The following is a 25,163-nucleotide window of genomic DNA, read 5'->3' as shown; positions in this document are numbered from 1 at the left end:
ATTTAGCTAAATTGAGTTAGCTAGACTCAATAAGGCACAATAAATTTTATCCATGATTCCAAGACATTAAAAAACTGTCAAATTAACAAAATATCAAATTTCTATATCTCTACCCAACATGACTTTTGATCACTATTTGAAAAACAACCACAACTCTTGATCTGCTCAAAGGCCGCTCCTATGATTTTAGCGGGAGATGCCTCTGAAATGTACAGTGGGACGCTCAACCATCACACACAAAATAGTAGTACCAGGGATGCTCAACCATCACACACAAAATAGTAGTACCAATAACAGACGGCAGCATCACGGACATAGGCACCATATCAATTCCCTTCCTCACATCGAGCAATTGAGAAAGAATGGGATGCAGTATCACCAAACTCCACATGCCACACAAGTGCTGCTGCAGTCACCATGGCAACCGAGAACATCATGACCAGCATTACCAGAGGAGTGAACAGAGGCGATGCAACTATTTTATAGGGGGTTGCATTATCTGTTTTTGAATTCTTGGGTGTGACTGAAAACCCTGTTTCTACCAACCCAATAGATATGAAGAATGCTTCCAGAGTGCCCAATAGGAAACAGGATGTGTTTGATATCCACCAAAATCACTCTTCATTCCACCATTGTTGAAAACTTCCATCACTAGCCCACCAAAACTCTAGAAAGCTCATTACATGCTGGAAACACATTGCTGATAAAAACCAAATGCTCTTTGGGTCTGAAATCTTAGGAGTAAGTGATGAGAGATGGTTTCCCTTGATCTCTGCATACAAAGTCTGGCACGGGCCCATAGCTGGTCTGGACAACTTCCTCCTTTCCTCCCCAAGGGATTATTTCAATGTCCACCGACACAGAACTGCTGGAGTCGTCCATGCCAAAGCAAAATGCTCATAGAATCGATCGACCGACCGACTACAATAACTGGAAGGTAGAAGAAGTTAGGCTTGATACTGCCGCAAAACCTATCCTTCTTCCCCTGCGCTCATAGTCACCTGCCCGCCCATTAAAAACATAACAACAACAACTTCAATGTGTTGGAAAGGCTCCAGAGACATGACAAAAAAATGCACAGCAAGCAACAATGACGAATCCAAAGGTCAAATTCAATCACCGTACCAATTCCCCTCCTCAAACGGTTGTTGATCTTTCCCTTTCTATTGCTCTCAGCGCATCCATCCGATCTGCCCCGGCACTTTGACAGCAACCAAAAAAGCGAGGGCCATTGATTAGACTGTTAAAAGTTTGTTGCGGCCATTCGTCCCCACTTACAGTGAGGATTTCAGTACATGAATGTAATGGTGAAAATGCAAACGAAATGAAAATGGAAAAGAAAAGTGATTTGGCAGACAATAAACAAGCAGCATGCAATATCGCATACAACACTACCAACACAGTCCACAAGATATCCGTTTCCTTTGTGCTAAACGATCCAAAGCAATAGCAGGTGCCACCCCTTTAAATGCAGGTCGAGTAGGCCAGAAGTAAATAGATCTCCAACCCAGACAATGCATCTCTAATCCTGTCAACAGATCTTCTGTGCTCGTCCCATACCTCCATCCAATCTCAATAATTGGTGGATGGTCTCTTGGATTATCAATAGGCCAGGACGTGTGCTCCCTTGCGAATTTCAGGGCTTGATCAGGACTCTGTGCCAGGCAGTTCACTCGAATCTTCAACTTCATACCACACCGGATAGAATACACAACCTCACCAAATCTGGTAGCTAATGTGACGCAGCTCCAACACCCAGATACGATTACTGTCAGACAAGCACAATCTGAACACAACGTTGTGTGCCACTTCAATTTACACAGTATACAACTTGACTGTGAAACAGCTCCACAGCTTTGAAAAATTGAATGTCCAAACACTGATCTTCCGCATCCTCTTCAACATTAGTGAAAAAAACCACAGACGACTCTCTACACGCCAAGATTAGCCCGAATGAATGGACAAATAAAAAAAAATCACCAACTCTTTATTTCCTATGCCCAGGAGGGGCCAAGCCCACAGAGGGCAAGGCCCTGAGGGCTCTGATACCATGATAAAACTTGATAATGTTTATATTTTCATTAATCAAATGTAATTACATATATAAATGCACATACAATCTGTTTGTTGAGAGAATATCTCAACCACACACCAATGTAGGAAATAGATCCTAACTACTAGGAATAGACTCCTTTACTTAGTAAGAATCACAACTGAGACAAGTAGGAGTTACATTTTCCAACATGCCCAGTCAATAATAACTATTTTAGAATCTTCGACTATTTGAATATCCTCAATAGAAAGCCATGATGCACACCTTAGGAGCCCCAAAGAGCCACCACCTCTATTGTGCAGTTTGTTCCAGAACCCTAGATCCAGATCAATAGAAATGAAAGGCATGAGAAAGCCCCAACACAATGTATGCACCGCAACCACATGTACCCTTGGAATATGCTCCATCAAAGAATCTACCAAGAGACGAATTTCCAATTTCCTGGATATGACACAACGACTATGAATCTTAGGTCTCTATGGACCAATCTCTTGAAAAAAGGCCAATATTTTCAGATTGGTGGATCGCACATGAGGGGGCAGGGGGCAAGTTCTAGGTATGACACAACGACTAAGAATCTCACAAGACAAGAATTTCCAATTTCCCGGATATGACACGACAACTATGAATCTTAGGTTTCTATGGACCAATCTCCTGAAAAAAGGCCAATATTTTCAAATGGGTGGACCGCACATCAAGGGGAAAGTTCTAGGTATGACACAATGACTATGAATCTTAGGTCTCCATGAACCAATCTCCTAAAAAAGGGCCAATATTTTCAGATTGGTGGACCACACATCGAAGCAAGTTCTAAAAAATATACGCAGTTTTGTAATGCGAAATTCCCAAAAAAAAATGTATAGTGGAATCACCCTAAGTTATTTTTGCCTAGAAACCTAGTTGGCAAGGCACGTTATTTAGAGCCATAGATACCTCCTCCCAAATGAAAATAATGCTACTTAACCCACTAATCACCACATTTCACTCCACTTTAAAATCTGTTTAGTCTTTGAATTTCATAATTGGTAGAGAAGCACTTGAACAATAGTGAACTTTACCACAATATGCTCAACATTATTTATGTTCCAAGGACATGAGGTAATAATCTATATGGAATATACAATAGTATATACCTCTATTAAATAATTGAAAAGGTATAGGTTCCCAAAAATGATTCAAGTTTGATGTGGTATTAAAATCAACCGGGTAGGTACATTGTCAATTCAATGCATTTATTGTATCAATACAACAATTTGCTTTTGTACTAGACTTAACAAATAACATAATTGATGAAGAGCCTAGTGAATGAGCATTTGATGTAGAAATACTTTGGGTATGGTAAACATGTCTACATATTTCAGATCTAAACCTAAAAGAATTGATATTCCAAATCTATAAGTTATGTTAATTCCATTTAAAAATGATCTATATATATCACCTTGTCAACTTTACAACCCTTCTCTACGCTAATGCATGCATGCATAGTGGCTAGCTTTAGAATCATGTCAAACTTGGGAGAAAAAGTAATGTAATATTATTTTTCATAGAATAAGTGCCAAGTCATAAGGGCTATGGTTTACTCTACTTATGACACCTCTCTTGAAATTTCAAGACACATTTCTATGTTGGAATAGGTAAGAAAGATACCAAAGTAATGAGACTTACAAATTTCTTTGCATCTTCATAAATTTGAGGTTACTATGGGTATTATTTTCATCCATAAACTACCATGGATATTCCATTAGACAGTTCATCAAAATAGATCTAATAAAAATTAAATTAAATTGAAATTAAATTCTTTAGATTCCATTTTTTTAATTATTATTTTATTGTTTATGCATGTAATAGATAAAATGTTGAAATAGAGAAAAACAAAAGATGCAATCACACACCAACCACAATTAACACATGATATTATATGGGAAACCCTTATGAGAGAAAAAACTAGTTGGAAGGTGAGGATGTTTTATTGTCTTCTGTATAAAATGGAAATAATGCAAGTACAAAGGAGAAGTCACTCTCTATGGAGTCACCTGAGACATGTGACGTGATATAATACTATAGAACAAAAAACACCTCTGTTAGGCTCTCTCACTCCCACTTCTAGTTGCTTTGTTGTACTGTTGAATAAGATGCAATATAATAGAATGGAACCTGATTCATAAATTGTCGTGGATATTTCACTGGACAGTTCATCACAAGATATCAAATAAAACTATATTTAAAAATGTAAAACATACACTATTATGGTTTTATTTATCTTTATATTTCTAGATATGTAGGTTACTTTTAATTGCATATGGATGAAAATTAAAATTGTGTAGAAAATTGAGAATAACAAAATAAAAACTCACAAACCATGACTTGACATGAGGTATGACCTGGAAAACCCATTTGAGAAAAAACCCAGCTGGAAGGTGAGTTCACTTTTCTCTCTCTCTTTAAATATAAAATGGTTTTAAGTACAAATACATATGGTTTGTCTCCCATGGGATACTGCAATGCACAAATCCTCTTTGTGAGCTCTATCTCCTATCCCTCTTAGCTATTTTTTCTCACCTATGAAACAAATGCACTTGAAAATAATGGAACCCCCTTTTCCTCCTGGTGGACTAGTTATAACATATCGCAATAGCCTACTAGTGGTTAGGTTCAACAACCTTAACCTAAGTTGTAATATGGATCCTTGTAGAGCCTTCTTCATCATACACACATGGCTAGCCCGTTTTCCATGAATAATGGGGGCTGACGTGACATCCTCTCAAACTATGGTGGTGAAAATAAGAAGGTCAACTTATGAGTGGCATAATATTTTCATAAAAACTATGATTGAGGTGATTACTACGTCATTGGAAACATCTGTGTCTATATAATACAAAAAAAAATGTGTGGTGCTAAAATGTCAAAGTTTTACCGCCAAAAATATCATTTGATGCCCCAAAATTCTCTCGGAAAGTTTTAGACCCAGATTTGCCAAATGCCGATAAAAATAGTCCTATGAATTGATTCCTCCACTTTTTCCACTCTAACAACATCAAGATGGATGACAAAAAATATAGTGATCTGGATCACACCTTCCAATTTTTGGAGGCTTTTAGTCCCTAAAATATTCTACTAAATGAGGTGAGGAAATTTTTCCTCAACCTCCTGTCAAGTGTACCATTTAGATTTTCTTAGAAGTTTTCTTTTTAAACTAATCTACCAAAGGTAATGTTGCCCCTATCTTGTAGTTATGGATATCTTATACAAAACTAAATCTTTTATCAACTCTAGTTGAGCATCTAGTGCCAAATCCTCCATAGAAGGTATGACCTATTCCTCTTCTTGAATTAGCATGGAAGGCTCATAGAGCTTTAGATTCTCCACAGTCACAATTTAATAAATGTGAATGTATGGGGGTAGACTAAGTCGGTAGGAATTATCTCCTACCTTTTCCAATATATCAAAGGGAACATATTACAAAGCCTTGATTTTCTTACTAGGAACCTGTAGACTCTCTTTGTTCAACTGTAACCATACTCTGAATCCCACCTTGAACAAATCTATTTTGTGTTGATCATATATGGCATTTCTTGTGACTTCTGTAGTGCCTCATGCTCCTATATATGGATATTCCTGATCTTCTCAACATTTTTTTAGCCCTCAAGGCATCCCTTATAAGATCATCCTTCCCTCCTCCTTGTTACCCATATGCAATATCCAAAGGCGAAGGAAAAAAATATCCAAAACGAGTTTCAACTGGGGACTTACTAGTAAAAGTGTGGACTAATATGTTATAGGAGTGTTGTATATATACCAGATTTTAATCCAAATTATTCAAATGCTTATTATAACCCCTCAAAATATAGACTGAATTCCTATTGACTACTTTTGTTTTCCCATCTATTTGAGGATGGAATGTTGTAGACCTCTTCAATTTTGTGTCCATATTATCCCACAATATCGTCCTTAATGCACTGAGAAATATCATGTCCGAGTCTGAAATAATGTTCCTTGGTATTCCAAAGTGCACCCAGACCTGTCCAAAAAACAAGTTTGCTACTTCTTTTCCATTGATAGTCTTCTTACATGGCATCAAAACACACATCTTGTTGAACCTGTCAACTTCCATGAATAGATAGTTATGTCCCCTTCTGGTTGTTAGTAAACCTCCCACAAAGTCTATGGAAGTGTTTTCCCAAGGATGAGTGGGTACATGTAAGGATGATATAGACCTTGTTTCCTATTACTAAGATTATTGGTACAACAAAGGATGCATCCTCTTATGAACCTGGATAGTTGTTCTTGCATCTTGGGCCAATACATATACCTCTATATGTTAACCATTATCTTCCCTACAACAAAGATCCTGCAAATTTAGAGGAGTGATCCTCTCTGATAAACTATAAATTCTCACCTTTAGGAACACATAAATTATCCAACCTATAGAGTAATCTGTCTTGGAGATGGTAGTCAATGTTGTTGTTACCATCATGCATATGAATCTAGTTGTGCAACTGTTGAAACACCTCCTTGAAGTCATCATCCTTCGAATATGCCTCTTTGTATGCATCATGGGTAAATGGATCCATGTGCATCAAAGTTCCCAAAGCTGTGATCTTTGATGTAGGTGGCCTTGAAATCAGGTCAATCAAATTGTTTGTGCTTCCTTTCTTGTACTTGATCACTAAATGAAACTATTGTATAAATCTCATCCACTTGTAATGCTTGATTTGTTGTAGCTTAGTTTGGTCCTGCAAGTACTGTAGCGGTTGGTGATATGCGTGGATTAATGTCTCCTTTCACATCATATAATGCTTCGATTTCATCACAACTTTCACCACGCCATATAACTCCTTGTCATAAGGGTATGTAAGAAATTCCCAATGAAATACTTTAGAATAGTGGCATATAGACCTTTCTCCTTGCATCAAGACTACTCCCATAATCTACACACTCATATTTTTCTCCACTTCAAAGGGCTGCTACAACTTTGGTAATTGCAGAATCGGTGCTTGACTGATATTCTTCTTTATCTCCTCAAAGGCCCTCTATTAACCCTTTCCCTACTGGAAACTCTTGCCACTTATTGTTATAACATGGAGTGGTGTTGCCATTGTTGAAAACAAGGCTATGAATTTACTCAGGTACTTTGTTTCCCCAATGAAATTCCTAACCTCAGAAACATTAGTAGGCAGTAGCCATTTCATGATGGATTCCAACTTGGTAGGATCTATCTTCATATCTCTTCCACCTATCACATACCCAAGATACACCAAACACTGTTGTGTAAACTCATGATTTGTGAGATTTGCTAACAGTTGGTGCTTCTTTAATGTCTCCAACAACCATGTTGAATGTGCAATGTACTCCTCCTAGGAAACATTGTATATTAATATATCATTCAAATAGACAATAAAAAATGAATCTATAAAAGGGTACAATATTTTGTAGACTTTCTTTCGGATTCATCGCATTAGGTTTCTTTATAATCGACGTTTCGAACCAGCAATGATGGTTCATCTTCAGGATGTGAAAGATTTTTAAAAGACTGATCTTATTTTTCAAATATATATAGAGGTGTATGAGATGTTTAGCCGACAATTATTAGTATTTGTTAATTATAATTTTAATTGTTTTATTATATTCTGTCAATTTTGATTTTATTTGTGAATTATTTATTTATTTATTTAGAAATTATCATTTTTATTAGGGTTATGGTTATATTCACTCTATTTATTTTAAACATTACTATTTTAATTATATTTATTTTTGAATTACTATTGTAATTATTTAAATTAATTTGATTATTTAAATTCTTTAATTTTATTAATAATCATTAATAAAATTAAAGAATTAAAATAATCAAATTAATTTAAATAATTAAAAATAGTAATTCAAAAATAAATATAATTAAAATACATAATGTTTAAAATAAATAGTGTGAATATAACCATAACCCTAATAAAAATGACAATTTCTATAAAAAAAATAAAAAAATTCATAAATAAAATCAAAATTGACAGAATATAATAAAACAATTAAAATTATAATTAACAAATACTAATAATTGTCGGCTATACATCTCATACACCTCTATATATATTTGAAAAATAAGATCAGTCTTTTAAAAACCTTTCGCATCCTGAAGATGATCGTTGTTGGTTCAAAACGTCGATTATAAAGAAACCTAATGCGATGAATCCGGAAGAAAGTCTACAAAATCATGAAACTCGTAGAAACCTCAAAGGGTACAATATATCATTCATTAACTTCATGAATGTAGTTGTTGCATTGCATAGGCCAAATATCATAACTAACCACTCATATAAATCTTGCCTAGTTTTGAAGGAGGTTTTCCAGGTAGCTTGGTGAAGTATTTCACTAGTTGCAACTGATCCAACAAATAATCTATCTTGGGCATGGGGTACCTGTTTTTGAGTGTGATTTTGTTTAATGACCTGCAATTAATACACATCCACTAAGTCCCATCCTTATTTAGAACAATGATGATGGATAACCCACATGGTGATGTACTCGGTCAAATGACACCTTGTTCCAGTAGTTTTTGCAATTTTTTCTTCACCTCACTTGCTTCCATAATAGGCTTCTTGTAAAAACCAATGTTATAACAAACATTTGTTATAAGCTTTTTTTCTTCCTTAATATGATTATAACCCCTCGAAAGCTTCACTGAAGTCTTGTTGACTACTTTTGTTTTCCAATCTATTTATGGATGGAATGTTGTATGCCTCTTCAAAGTGATGCCCATATTCTCCCACAATTTCGTCCAAAATGCACTGAGAAACCTAATTTCATTGTCTGAAATGATGCTCCTTGGTCTCCAAAAGTGCACCCAGACCCATTTATAGAACAAGGTTGTTGGTTCTTGTCCTTTGATGGTTTTTTTACAACGCATGAGAATGCACATATTACTAAACCTATCAACTACCATGAATAAGTAGTCATTTCCCTTCTTGGTTGGTTTTAAATCTCCCACAAATTCCATGGAAATTCTTTCCTAGGGATAGGTGGGTAAAGGTAAGGGATGGTATAGACCCTATTTCTTATTACTAGGATTGTAGGTACAACAAATACTACATCCTCTAATAAACCGTGTTATATATTCTTACATTCCGGGCTAGCACATACATCTATAAGTTGGCCATTTTATTCCCCACAACAAAATTCCTAGCAATATTGGAGGTGTAAGCCTCTCTTATTAGTGTAGTAACTCATCTTTAATAACACAAATCTTGTCTAACCTTTAGAGAAACCATTCCGAATATGATAATAAATTATGTTATTTTCATAATCTGCATGACTTTGGCTCTACACTTGGTAAAATACCTCCTTGAAGTTCTCATCCTTTAAATATGCCTCTATGTATTTATCATGGGTGAAAGGCTTCATGTGCATTAGAGTTATAAAGCTATAATTTTTGATGTGGGTGGCCTTGAAATCATGTCAACCGACTTGCTTGAGATTCCCTTCTTATACTTGATGACTAAATTAAATTTTTGTAATAACTTTATCCACTTGTAGTCTTTATTGTATTATAACTTACTCTAGACCTGCAAGTATTATAGTGGATCATGATCTGTGTGGATGATGGTACTCTTTCCCATCAAATAGTGTTTCCACTTTTTGACAACTTGTACCAAGGTATATAGATTGTTTTCATAGGCAAGGAAGTTGAAAACCACCCCATGAAACACTTCAAAATGGTAGCATATAGGCCTACCTCCCTACATCAAGACTGCTGACTTGTCATACCCGCTCACATATGTATCCACTTTCAAGGGTAACTATAAGTTTGGTAATGCAAGGAATAATGCTCGACTGATTTTATTTTTTAGCTCTTCAAATGCCTCACACTAACCCTTCCCCCATTGGAAACTCTTTCCACTTATTGTTATATCATGGAGTAGTGCAACTATGGTTGGAAATGAAGCTATGAATTTCCTCAACTATTGTGCTACTCCAATGAAATTCCTAACTTCAAATACATTCATATGCACCAAAACTTCATGATGGCTTCCATATTTGAAGGATCTATCTTGAGCTCCCTTCCCACAATCACATAACCTAAATACACCAAATTCTTTTGTGAAAACTCAAATTTATTGAGGTTTTCCAGTAGCTAGATCTTCTTCAATGATTCTAACACCTACATCAAGTGTGAGATGTGCTTCTCCTAGGTAGACTTATAAAACATATCATCCAAATAAACAATAAAAATGTATCTAGATAAGGGAATAGTAAATCATTCATTTATCTCATGAATTTAGGTGGTGTATTGCATATACCAAATTGCATGTCTGACCATTCATGAAAACCTTGCCTAGTTTTGAAGGTGGTATTTTAGGTATCTTCTTCCTTAACTCAAACATGGTGATACCCTGATTTTAAATCCAACTTGGTGAACTTTTTGTCTTGCTACAACTAATCTAATAGATGATCAATCCTAACAAATGGTTACTTGTTCTCAAGTGTAATCTTGTTTAACATTTTGTAATTGAAGCACATCTACCATGTCCCTTCTTTGTTTGGCACAATTATGACGGGTGACCCACAAGGTGAGGTACTTGGTTGAATCACACGCTGCTCCAATAGTTGTTGCAATTTCTTCTTCACTTTTCTTATTTCTAGAATGTATTGTCTGTACATCCCAATATTTAGCAATGGAGAGTCGGAAAATAATTAGATCGTGTGCTCCAATTCCCTCTTGGGTGGTATCCCTTTAAGATCTTAGAACGCTTCATGTATGATTACAATAACCTTTCCAATTTTCTTTTTGTTATTTAATCATCACCCCTCTAGGGACACCTTTTACCTTTTAACTCCTCATTAGACTAATTTTCTCTTAAAATTAGTAAAACATATTTCTTGTTAGAATTGATTAATTTATCGGCTTGGTTAGAACTTACCAATGAAATCTTTGACTTGACTTTATGTGCATTGATGATGCATGGTTTTCCATCCTCGATGAAGTAATGATAGTTAGCTATTTGCATGAATATTTCATCTGACATGTACATATAGTGACTCCCAAACGAAAACCCATGTATATCAAGTGGAACTACATTCAATTCTACTTCATCAATGGCAACATATTTTATTCTATGTTGTTTTCTTAACTTGATTTTCACATCCGTATTTACCCATCCCAATGGATATATGCTAGGATGATCACAAACCTCCAACCCAGTTTTGTTGACCAGATCCATTGTTATGAGGTTATTCTATGAACCCGAATCGAATACAACATTGATCTTGGTCTTATTAATATGTATCTTTATGTGGAAGAGCTTGGTCATTTCCTTCTCTTCTCGATGATGAAGGCTGCTCAGATTCACCTCCTTCTGCATTGATGTGAAAATAATCTTATCATCCACATCAGAGCTACTTTCCACCTAGTTTCCCAAATCTCTGGTGATAAGTGTCTTTTTCTTCCCAACTTTCTTTGGGGTAGATTTATATACAATTTACAACACTTCTTCTATGTTGGACCATCAATATTGTAACGGTTGCAATGATTGCTAGGATCCTTACACTAATGTGTAGTGGTTGTTTTTATTTTTTCCTCCCCCCTTTCCACTTCTTCTCCTCTTCCCTGGAAGCTTCCTGGTGTTGCTTCTGTTTTGAGTCACTTAATTTCCATTTTTGTTTGACCTATGTTTTCTAGGTATTTTTCCTATACACAAGCCTCAACCACTATTCTTGGCTTGAAAAACATCATCTTATTTCGTAGATGGCTTTGTATACCCTCAAGATAAGTAAGGAGTACATCTGGGTTCTTTGGAGAGAAACCCAACATGATGTTAATCTTTTTGAATTCATTGGTGTACTCTTATACACTCTTCCCCTTCCTCTACATGAAGTAGTGCCATTCGATCCATTGGTCATCTACACACCTAATAGGGTAGAATTGGGACTTTTTGAGGGTTTTGAATTAATCCCACTTTGTTACTAGAGGATAACCCTCCAAGATAAGTGTCTCTATATGGATTTCCCACTAGGATAGGAAATTACTTCTAACTTCAATCTAGTAAATGATATTTTTTGTTCCTCATCTATGTGGTGAGCATTAAAATATACCTCTAATTGTCTTAATTGATGCTTCGATTTTAGGGAGTTTGTCTCATCTTGATATGACTTTATGTTAATCTTAAATTACATCTTAAATGGGGACTATGAATGGGTAATGACACTTGGACTTGGATACCCTTTCTCGGGATCTTTTTTGGACTTCTTTTATTGATCTTCATGATCTATTGATTTTCCCTCTAATCCAACCTTTGAGTTGGAACCTCCACCTTCTTTGATTCTAAACTTGTTTTCTAGAGACACCATAAGGAGGTTCATATTGCAGTTGATATCTATGACCTATGCTTCCAGCCTCAAGAATCTCTCCTTTGATGCACCAAGGTTATTATAAACAAAATTGTTAGCCTTGGTTAGGGTTCCACAACTTTCTACTTACATCGCTTCCTAGATCCCCTACAACTTCCCACAAGATTCCCTAAAGTAACCTACTCTGATACCCATAAGAACCATAATCTATCATGGATATTCCATAGGACATTTCATCATAACAAATCTGATGAAAATAAACCAAAATTTATACTAGGAAGGTTAAATTCCTTTATATTCCATATTTATTAATTACTAATTTATTGTTTATGCATGTAATAAATAAAATATTGAAAGGCCTTGATGAGATTTAAAGAGTACTAAATTCCTTTAATGCTCAAAACTATAAACTAGACCTTGGGCCATTATTGTATAAGGAACATATGTACACCAATGATTTTTTTAAAATTTTATTTTTAGATGTTCTATGAGGATTAAATTACCTAGTCTTCCTATAAATTCTAAATATTTCCATTGATGAAGCTTGTCACTAAGGCCAAGTGTATATTTTCCCAATGATACCATTAACACCATTTCCCAACAACCTAATAATCCCAACAGTGTCACTACAAATCAATATTGTGAATGCCATAACCTACAATAAGTAATTATTTTGACAAGTAATAATAAATAAGTTACAACTGATAAATAACATTAAAATAGATTAAAAAAATTATCTAAAAATCAATTTCCTATAACAGAAGAAGGGTGAGCTCTTTTTCAGCCAACCATATGCTCGATTGCACTTATTTCTTTCTACAACTAGCCACCCCCTAGTTAGACCATGATACTAATAGGGTAAACTCAATTTCTCAAGGAAATCTATGGGTGTGAAGGCCTCTCCCTCATAGGTAGTCAAATGGTAGAAAGACTACTACCCATTGATCCTATGAATTCCATAAATTATACATATGCCCTTCATTCTACAAAATTGTATCAATATAGGGACTCCCTTCATTGCCCATGCAATCCCTTAACACCCCCTCGCCCTAAGTGCTTTCTTACTCACCCAACTGTCATAATTCACAACCCCATTCACCTAAGTTGGAATTAGGATTCCCTTCCCATTTTCAATCATAAAATGTAAGCTTTAATAGACCCAATTTCTTAGCAATAGGTCCAACTCACTTTTGGAAACCTTTTTCATGATTTCCGATAGATAATAAATTTTAGTAGCAAACCAACTCATAATTTTCGCTCTTCCTGCTCATTGGAACTCCCAAAATTCATAAAAATTCTTTCTACATCTCCCATGGATGATACACACTCCCCGCACCTGCAGGAATAATCCTCTCAACCCGACTTGCATCCCCATTCTTGCTCAAGAAGGTTCATGATTTTCTTACTTGTGGTAGGGAACTTCGTGGTTAAACCTGGGAGATCGAAGTGGTTTATTTTTGTACCATTTGTTGAAATCCTCTTCAATACCAATTAATAACTCCCGTACATTCATAATTGTGGTTGGTTGGTATCCTTGCTACCCAAACTTATCAATAAATTATTTTTGGGGGAACAAAGACAAAGGGAAGTGTTGAAAATGCAACAAGAAATTCCGAATTTAATTTTTCCATGATTAAAATTAGGAGTTTTTCGAATTTCAATTTCAGTAAAATACTTGGAGGTATTTAAATGAGGTGACATGGCTCTTGTCACTCAATTAAATCAGTATATTCGAGTTGGAGACACATGATTTTAGTTCTACATGATTGATTTCTAATTTGTAGCAATACATTTCAGTTAATTTGAGTTACTATCAGTGTAACTTGTTCTCACTATTAGCAAAACTAGTGGAGGTTTAGTTAAGGGTGTGTAACTTTTTTCACACTTAGTGAAAAGGGTGTGTAACTTTTTTCACTTTGAGTAATCATCCAGTTAACTGATCAATCAACCTAAATTAACTCATGCATGCAAATAATTTGAGTTCCCAGTTGAGATTGGAGTTAAAGGGAAGTGTACTATCAAGTGTAAACTAGTAAAAGTTGTACAGGTTATGCAGGCAGTCAGAGAAGGACCTATGGGAATTGCACAATCCAAATTGGTGAATTTCCTAATTAATAGGGGCCTAATTCCCAAGGGAACAACACAAGGAAATAGGGACGTGAAGGCTCAAAATTTTGGCTAAGTATTGGCAAAGGTCAGTCAGTCAGGAAGAGGATAGAAGATAAAGGTGCAAGTTAAGCTCAAGATTGTGCACATCATATGGTATTCATCCAGATTCTTTGATTAATGTAATAGACATAGTAAGGTGTTTTGAGCATATTGGTTTCCCCTAGATAAATACATGTGTATGTTTGTTAAATCTTAATGCATGTTAATGATTTGTGTTCTTGATCATGAATTTTTTCCACATATGAGTAGAGTAGCTGTTGTTATTTTTATTTAGTAAATTTCATGAGCAGTTTAGAATCTACACATAAAATTTATACATGTTATCAAAGGTAGATTCATAATAAAGGATAGAATACAAAGATTTCATTTCAAGAGGTTTGAATTTGAAGATCAATGTTACATGTTTTCTCTAGGACTGAGAAGATGGATTTCAATGGACTCAGGCTCGAGTATGATTTGGAAGGATCCAAAAATTTTGTGGCATGGAAGAGCTGAATGGAGGCAGTATTGGATGATAATGGGCTTCTAGAATACATCAAGATAGATGTAACAAAACCCCCAACATCTGATGCCCAAGATCTTGCTCAGTGGAAGAAGGATGTGGCTAAAGCGAGGAGGATCATATTGGAGGGAGTTTGAGATCATATTGTCTCAAATATCCATGGGAAAGAGACTTCATCTGTGATGTAAAAAACATTGACCAGGATTTTTTAGAACAATAGTGACCATAGGAAGTTGACACTCAAGGACAAGCTTTGAAGTATTAAGATGCAAAATAATGAAACAATTTCACAGTACCTGAGCAGGTTTACACAGTGCCACGATGAACTTGGCAGGGTTGGTGTTATTGTTCCTTAAGAAGTTCTTGTAGCTCTAGCCCTCTTTGGCCTTCCCAAGAGTTGGCATAGTTATCAAGATTCGGTAAATGGTAGAGATAAACTACCAATATGGGAGTCTTTATGGTTCGGTCTAGTGCAAGAAGAAAGAAGGCGGAGAAACAAAGACAAGACTTCATCCAAGGTCAAGGATGAGGAGAATTGTGCCTTGGATGGAAAGGCAAAGAAAGAGAAAGTGAAGAAATCCCAATAAAGAGTAGAATTTGGTCAAGGGGGGAATAAGAAATACTTGTCCAAAATCAAGTGCTTTCACTGTCATGAACTGGGACACTATGCCACGAAATGTCCACACAAGAAGGAAATAAAGAATACCACAGGAGGAGCAGTGAGTGAAGCCTTGACTTCATTGTTCAAACTTTATTTTACCCACATTGCATGAATGGAAAGCATAATGATGGGTAGTGTGTGGTATCGCGATAGTGGTGGCTCATTCCACATGATGGGCAAAAAATATTTTTTCAATGACTTGGAGGAGAAGGACCTCCATATTCACATTGAGATGGGAGATGATGGAAGGTATATCGTGATCGAAATTAGTACCGTTACTTTTCATAGGGAGTCTGGGTCCCATCTTAGGCTCAAGGATGTGATGTATGTATCGGGTCTCAAGATGAATCTAGTTTCCGTCGCGGTGTTCGAAGACCATGGCTATGATGTGACATTCAGGAAAAGGAAGGCTTTCTTGAGACACATCACCACGGGACAAGTGGAGCAAATTGAGGTTTGAGTGAAGAACCTCTACAGATTAGACGTGGAAGATTATGCATAATTGAGCACAAAAGCAGAGAAGGTGCAGATACGAGATGTTGGTGAATTATGACATAGAAGACTTGGCCATTTGCATCATGGCACTTTGAAGATCATGCAACAAATTTCTATAGGCCTTCCCAATGGAGCACTAAAGCAACAGGATACATGAAAAGTTTGTACATTGGGAAAGTACATAAATCCATCTTCAATGATGGGGATAGCAGGGTGCATGCAATCCTTGAAAGGATCCACTTTGATGTATGTGGACCTTTCTCGACAACCTCCATTTCCAAGCATGGGTATTATGTTATATTTGTGGATGATTTCTCACGGGAGTTTTGGATATACTTCATGTAGAAGAAAGACTAGACATTCTCCAAATTTGTTGATATTAAAGCACTTGTTGAGAAAGAGACTGGTAGGAAAGTGAAGGCTCTTAGGAGTGATAATGGTGGTGAGTACGTGTCGAATGAGTTTAAAAATTTCTGTGCAAAGGAAGGAATTCAAAGGGAGTTGACAACACCTCATAACCCACAACAGAAAGGGATGGTTGAGAGGAAGAACATAAGTATTGTGGAAGAAACACGAGCGATGTTGCATGATCAAAGCCTACCTCTACACTTGTGGGATGAAGCATGCAACACAACGGTATATTTTTAGAACAAGAGTCCTCATAGGATTCTTGGCATGAAAACACCAGAGGAAGATTTTTCAAGGAAGAAACCAGATTTGTCACACTTTAGGATCTTTGTATCATCGGTTTGCTGTCATGTTTTCAAGGAAGAAAGGAAAAATCTAGAGCTGACAACATAGTTGGGAATATTTTGGGGTACATAAATACACCTCACAACTATCGAGTGTACTTTCCCCCTCTCAAGATGATAGTGGTCAAACAGGATGTAAATTTTGATGAGGAGAAGGCAATGAGGCATTCTCTTGAGAGGGAGCTTAAATTGTAGCATGATCAAGACATTTTGGATCTAAAGGAAGAACCTTAGGAAATTGTGGAGAAGAAACAAGTAGAGGAGGAGAGAGCGGAGAAATCCACTCAAGTAGAGACATCCAGATAAGTAAGGAAGTGGACCAGGGAAGCTGACATATTATTGTAGGATGCTAAAGAGAATGTGGGAGCACCCACATCACAATGCAGGCATAGGAGGTCACTAGATCAGTACACTAGATGCTTGACTATGATGAGTGCGCTAGTTTAGATTGAACCATCCTGAGTTGAGGAAGCAGTGCAACAACCAGTGTGGGTTGATGTTATGGTAGAGGAATATGATTCCATTGTTAGAAAAATTGTTTGGAAAGTGGTCCCAAGATCAATAGACAAATCAGTAGTTGGTTTGAGATGGATTTACAAGGTAAAGCATGCAACAGATGGAAGCATAGAGAAACAAAAGGCCATATTTGTGGCCAAGAGGTACTCTCAGGTGGAGGGAATGAACTATGAGGAGACCTTTTCTCCTGTAGAAAGGTACTCAGCCATCAGGTCAATTCTAGCATTGTCAGCGCAGATGGGGTGGAAGATCCACTAGATGGATGTCAAGACAACATTCCTCAATGGAGTTATTGAGGAATAGGTGTATATTGAGCATCCAAAGGGGTTGAGACTTTCGACAAAAAGTCGCATGTGTGCGGACTCAAGCGAGCATTGTATGGACTCAAGAAAGCACCTTGTGCTTTGTATACCAAGATCAATAATTATCTCACCGGTTTGGGCTTCACAAAAAGTGAAGTAGATGTAAAAAATTATCACCTTATGGAAGAAGGTAAATTATTGATTATTGTTTTATATGTCGATGACTTTATCCTTATTGGTGATAAGCAGCTGATCAGATCTTGCAAGGAGGACATTGTATGAGAGTTCAAGATGAAGGACATGAGACTCATGCATTATTTCCTCGGTTTGGAAGTATAGCAAGGAGATGGGGAACTATTTATCTCTTAGGGAAAGTATGCTAACAAGATATTGAAGAAGTTATGCATAGAGAGTAGCAAACCCATGGACACTCCTCTAGTAGGTAACTAGGGGAAAGAGGATGCCACTTCAGGTGAGGAAGTGGAGGCTACCGTTTACATTCAAGTTGTGGGTTCACTTATGTATTTGGTGAACACACGACCGTACATCTGTTATGTAGTTAACCAACTTAGTCAATCCATGGTTAAGCCAACTAAACTGTATTGCAAGGAAACAAAGAATGTATTGTTAGAGGCAATACTTAGTTTCGTCTTTGGTAGATACAAACATAGGGAGTGAAGATGAAAGGCTTCATAGATGTAGATTGGGTGGGGAGTCCATCAAACAGGAAGAGAACTTAAAGAGGAATTTTTAGTGTTGGTTCAACAACAGTTTCTTGATAAAACATGAAGTAGAGATCTGTGGCATCCATCTCAGCAGCAGCAGAGTACATGGCTACATTTCAAACAACATGTGAGGCTATCTGGATGAGAAATATTCTTGTTGGGTTATTTGATCAGGAGATAGATTCTATAGTGATTTACTATGACAGTCAGAGTTGTATCAAAATCTATGAGAATCCATTATTTCATGATCAATCTAAGCATATCAACATCAGTATCACCATCTACGAGTTTGTGTGCAGAGACGGATTATGTTGTTGCAGTACATTTCGACAGAGGAACAAGATGCATATATTTTGACAAAGGCTTTGTCAAGAGGAAAATTTGAGTTCCATAGAAGCAGGATCGAGGTATTTATAATCCATTTCTTTTTGAGAGGGAGTGTTGAAAATGCAGTAAGAAATTCCTAATTTAATTTTGCCTCGATTAAATTAGGAGAAATTCGAATTTCAATTTTAGTAAAATAATTGGAGGTAGTTAACTGAGGTGACATGGCTCTTATCACTCAATTAACTCAGTAAATTTGAGTTGGATACAATTGAGTTCAATTCTACATGATTGATTGCTAATTTGTAGTAATCTATTTCAGTTAATTTGAGTTATTGTCAATGTAACTAGTTCTCACTGTTAATAGAACTAGTGGAGGTTCAATCAAGGGTGTGTAACTTTTTTCATATTGATTAATCATCCAGTTAACTAATCAATTAGCCTAAATTAACTCATGCATGCAGAGAATTCAAGTTCCCAATTGAGAATGGGGTTCAAGGGAAGTGTACTATCATTGGTAAACTAGTCAAAGTTGTACAGGTCATGCATGTAGTCAGAGAAGGACCTGCAAGAATTGCATAATCCAAATTGGTGAATTTCCTAATTAATAGGGGCCTAATTACCTAGTGAGCAACACAAGGAAATAAGGGCTTGGAGGCTCGAAATTTTGGCTAAGTATTGGCCAAGTTCAGTCAGTCAGGTAGAGGATAGAAGATACAGGTGTAGTTTGAGCTTAAGATTGAGCAGAGCATATTGTATTCATCTAGATTCTTTGATTAATGTAGTACATATAGTAAGGGGTTTTGAGCAGTTTCTTTCCCCTAGATACATCTCTGTGTATGTGTGTTAAATCTTGATTCATGTTAATGATTTGTGTTCTCGATCATGAATTTTCTTTCGTAGATGAGTAGAGTAGCTTCTAGTATTGTGATTTAGTAAATTTCATGAGAAGTTTATAATCTACACATTAATTTCTACAAGAAGTATTTTAAATTTGAATTTTAGTGACTTGTTAATATGGATTTTTGATAAAGGTTAATTCCTTGGAAGGTAAGGTGATCTCTAGCCCCCTCGTCGGTTTTTTTCATGTCAATATCATGACTAGTATAGACACTCCACCCTTTAGTTCAATTGTTTGAAAATTTTCTTGTTAATACTCAAAACATTTACATTAGTTTTAAATTTTCCATTCTAGTCTTAAAAATTGACAAAATATTGTTTCCATAACTCATAGCAACACTAGGACATATTATATTTACAGACTGGAAAAAAATAGGCATTACATAGTTTGGAAGTTATCCTTTAATTGGTATTGGATCTGGTTTTAATAATTCCCTGAGCATGGAGGGTCATTGTCACACTAGTCATTTTAATCCTTGTGAAATTTCAAATATTTGTTAGGCCCAATGAAGGATTGTGTACAAACTTGAGGATCTATAAGTAGTAGCATCCCATATTAATAACAAAATTCCTCACAACATAAATCTCATTTAGTTAGGACTAAAAGATTAGAAGCAAGGATGGCCATACAAGGTAAGAAAATTGAGAAATTTGTTGAAAAAATGCAATACCAATTGATTATTGGTTTTACAAGGAACTCCCACTCTGTGGATTCCCTCCCAAAAGCATCTATTGACTACATCAAGGAAGCTATCAAGGGGAATGAAACAATTCAACAAAATTAAGGGCAAATTGAATTTAAAAATATAATTATTGAATCTAATGCATATGTCAAGCAAGTGGCTCATAGCGGGCATGTTTTCAACCAAAATCTCAAGTTTTTTTTGTTTTGTTAATAACTGAGTCTATGGAAAGTTTATTTTGTCAACACAAATCCTTTATGAAAATAAATTTTGTTTTGTGTGTTTGTGATCTGAAGCATCCCAAACCCTACTATATTTCCTAATCGACATTCATATGGAAAGTGTTCACCTATTTCCATGGATTACTAGGGAAAAAATAAATGTGGCAACAATGCATACCAACAAAGGGTCTTATCTCCTTATTAGGTTTGGATTTAAGAAGGTAAGCATCAATGAAAGTAGGGAGTCAAGGGGCATTGCACAAATATGCTTAGAGGAGAATGGTAGATAATGTTAAACACAACCATGATGAAGACATGAGTATGAAGGATAATCATGAGTGTCATTCTATTAACAATATTCACATATAAATACAATTCCTTGTGACCCTTGGTCTTCATATACCAAGTGGTCTCTTGGACTTCGGTGACTATTCACATTCCACACCAACCCTTAGTGGAACATTCCCCCCCTTAATTCGAAGGGGTATATATGAGTCGAAGAAGAGAGATCTAATACAAAAATACAACAATGGATGACAACAATAAGATGAATGTGATCTCTAAAATGATGGCATAAGGTGGGAGAACGTGAGGTTTCAACCAACGGTGGTTTAAGGATGATGACCAACACTGGAATGCTTAGTGCAATTCCCAAAACTCTTCCAAACTTGGTAAGAAGCTGAAGTCTTATGCTAGAGGAAGTGTCCCTGAAGCTTTGGAGAGGGAGACCTTAAACCTAGAAGAAGGGAGGTCTACAACCTGCGATGGCTTAAGGATGACCACAAACTCTAGAATGCTTAATGCAATTCCTAGAACTCTTCCAAAACTACCAAGAAGCTAAAGTATTTTGCTAGAGGAAGTGTCCTGAATTCTTTGAAGAGGGAGAAACTCAACCTGAAAAGGGAGGTCTTAACCTCGCATAGATGGTTTAAGGATGACCACCAACCAAAGGCATTCTTAGGGGAATCTCCATCTCTGGGTACAACTCTGAATCTAGTATGGCAGGTTGTGGCTCAAGCTTCCTTGATGTGGCTTTGAAGCTTGTATATGAGCATCACTTCCCCCCCATTAGATACAAGGTGAGAAGATGGAGAAAACTCAACTATAATACTATTCAATACTCTAGAAATGTTTTTGGCATATGGCTGAAATATCTTCTTGGCCGTTGAAGCTCATTTCCAAGAAGCGATCCATCCAAGATGAATTTTTATTGGTGCAGGAGGCTTGTTTTTGAAGCATCTGTTTGAAGAATGAGTGGTCTTATGACAATGCTAACATGGATTAGGATCAAAACAATGATATTTCATATGGCCAACTCGGTTACAATGTTGGCATTTAACAATCTGTTGTGGCTGCTTTGGAAGAGGACTAGATTCTAGAATAATTGAAGATGAAATGTCATAAACAAATCCAACACTATGAAACTAGATGGGCTTTGAGAAATCTGGAATATGAAAGGATGCATCATTTCCATATCCAAGACCATTATTGTGATTGTTATGGACAAGCTCTTCCCAAGGTTTTTTGATGGGCTTAGGAAGCGTATGCTGAATTTCTACTTCTGCATGCAAATTTTCTCTTGAGCAAGGATAATTTTAGGGGCGAATGTTCACCTTTTGGCGAAATTAAGGGGTTTTAAATTTTTAGTGGGCGAATATTTTGTATCATAGTACATTTTTATAAATCACCTCAAATAGCCCACCTTATTTTAAGGGAGAGGGTAAAAAAGGTAAATTTAGCCCTTGAAATTAGGACTTACAACCTTCCATTCACCCATTTTCAAGAATAGGTTTTATTTAAGTGAATCCATTCGCCCATTTTCAAGAATAGGTTTTATTTAAGTGAATCCTATGGGCCAAATACCATATTTATAAAAGAGGTATGGTAAATTAATAAAAATATAAATAAATGAGAGGTATGGTAAATAAATAAAACATTTTTTATATTTACTCCATAAGTCACCTTATATACATGTAAGGGTGTAAACAAATAAAAATATAAGTAAAGTGGAGGTATGGTAAATAAATAAAACGTCTTTTTATACTTACTCAAAAGGTATGGTAAATAAATAAAAATACAAATAAACTAGACGTATCGTAAATAAATAAAACCTCTGTTTATATTTAGTCCATAACCCTCATTCTATAAGTGAATCCTATGGGCCAAATACCATATTTGTAAAAGAGGTATGGTAAATTAATAAAAATATAAATAAACGAGAGGTATGGTAAACAAATAAAACATTTTTTTATATTTACTCCATAAGTCACCTTATATTTACGAACACTCAAAAAATGGGTTATATTTAGGTGAAACCTATGGCCAAAATACTATGGGACAAATACCATGGACTAGATTGTTATTAATACCATGCAAAAAACCATTATTAACCCTAATATTAGAATTAATAAAAATAAAAATGGCACATGGTATTGACCCATGGTATTCACCTGGAATGTAGCCTATTTAAATGGGGGAATTAAACCAGCATGTAGCCTATGCTAAGATTCACTAGGACTTTACAAAGTTTTATTATTTAGTAAAAGACTCGCCAAGATCTTACAAGATTTTATAATTGAGTAAAATATTCGCCATGCCTGGTGAGAGATTCGCCAAAAAATTATATATACATATTATATTATTGATAAAATTGCCTTTCATTTTTCCTATATACCATGGAGATTCGCCCATTTATTATATTTATAAATTTAGGGAGGGTTCTTAAAATTTTCCCCGCTCTTGAGATGGGTACTGCATTTGAATCAATCTTAATATCATTGATATGATTGCTTTCTAGCAGCTGATGGGAGCCTATCTCAATTTTTTGAACAAAAATAGGTTCAGAATTTGTAATTCTGCTCGTTGAAGATGAGATTCAAGCTCCAAAAAATATACCTTCTCCTATGTATATTGCGGACATGTTTTAATATCACCTAGAGTGTTCTCGCTAATGTGTACCATCCCATCAACAGTGGAATGTATTAGAGTACTTAACAACTCTAATATATAATCAAGTTTGGCGATTTTCGAAGAGTTTAATTTTGTGGATTCAAATGTACTCCCAAAACCAAATAAAGGGGTGCTCACTTTGCCAATTGTTACACCAAGGCCAAATGAAGAATTATCATATCAAAAAAACTTGCATAAGGGCTAGTACTAACACCAAATGCAACTGTAGTACCAAACTTGGATAATAGTGTGCTTCTTTCCTTCACAAACTATGTATTACACCATATTTTAGGGATTCCAAAAGATCCTTGAAGCATACCAGGAAGCAGTTTAAGTATTCCTTCAACACTATAATTCTTTCTTGCCCAAAATTTACGGAGCCAACAAAATAGACAATGCAGATTGGTTCTTGTTGAAGACTTTTATATCTCAATACCTGCTACAAACAAACATAAAAGAATGCCGAAAGAGCAATATTTGTTCCCACTGAAATATATTTTTATTTGTTGACTTCACTCTTTGAATGGCATAAATTTGTTCAAACTCAGAGTCGCTCCTACAACTATGACTCTTCTACTAGCATAAATTTGTCTTCAATGCACATATAAAATTTATTGAAATCAATTCACATATCTAATTCCAAAGTATAACTAGCCAACATATAATCATATAATCTCAATTGAGCCAATGTATGACATCATATGAATCAACGATATATATGTAATTCAAGGCATATATGTTCACCACATTCAATTTAATATATAGTGTTGAGAACATATATAACCAATTCAATGCTTTTCATTGACCAAGGACAACAAACAACGCACAAAGCAGTAAAGGGTACACCAATGCCAATGATCATATGTTGCGACACTCTAAATTAGATATACATTGTTCAACAAAGCTCACACACAGTGGCTTACACATCTTGCAAAACCAACAGGTCCATGCAAGTTCAATGTTCAATATAGTGAAATATATTTTTACCTCTAAAGTGAAATATAGTGAAGTATACTGGTCTCACATGTTTGAAAATGTGAGTCGCTCGACCTATGCTCAATGATCTATACTCAATGATCGACTTTGAACGTGAGTCGCTCGGCCTCCTGGAGTGTCTTTCTTTCGAACGACCTCTAACCATCATAGCTTCTGATGTAGAGGTTTTGGAATGCGACCTTCTCCTTGTTTCTTCCGATAATAAGGATGCAACTACATCATCAAACTCAATAGTTTCTGATGAACTAAGACTTATAGAAGTAACAAAATGATCCCATGATTCGGGCAACGAGAATAATAAAGTAATAGCTTTATCCTCGGATTGAATATTTACTTCTATACTTTGTAAATGCACAAGAAGAGTATTAAGAGCATTTAAATGATTAGCAATCGATGTACCTTCCTTCATCCGCAAACTATACAACTGTCGCTTCAGGAGAATCCTATTGTTTAAGGATTTGGTCATATACAATTTCTCCAATTTCGTCCACAAACCAGTAGCTGTTGTTTCGGACACGATATTAAACAGGACATCATCAGCTAGACATAGTCGAATAGCATTGATTGCTCGTTCATCCAT

At 35.8% G+C, this 25,163-nt stretch overlaps 1 pseudogene; it reads right to left on the bottom strand.

The window, feature by feature from the left end:
- Positions 1–223: 223 nt before the first annotated feature.
- LOC149188132 (uncharacterized) lies at positions 224–25,163 on the bottom strand (annotated as a pseudogene).

Source organism: Pinus tabuliformis, chromosome 3_1 (genome assembly GCF_031772625.1).
Source record: "Pinus tabuliformis cultivar Carrire ecotype Pingquan chromosome 3_1, CPIR1, whole genome shotgun sequence".
Classification (NCBI taxonomy): Eukaryota; Viridiplantae; Streptophyta; class Pinopsida; order Pinales; family Pinaceae; genus Pinus; species Pinus tabuliformis.
This window is presented reverse-complemented; position numbering and strand designations above follow the sequence as displayed.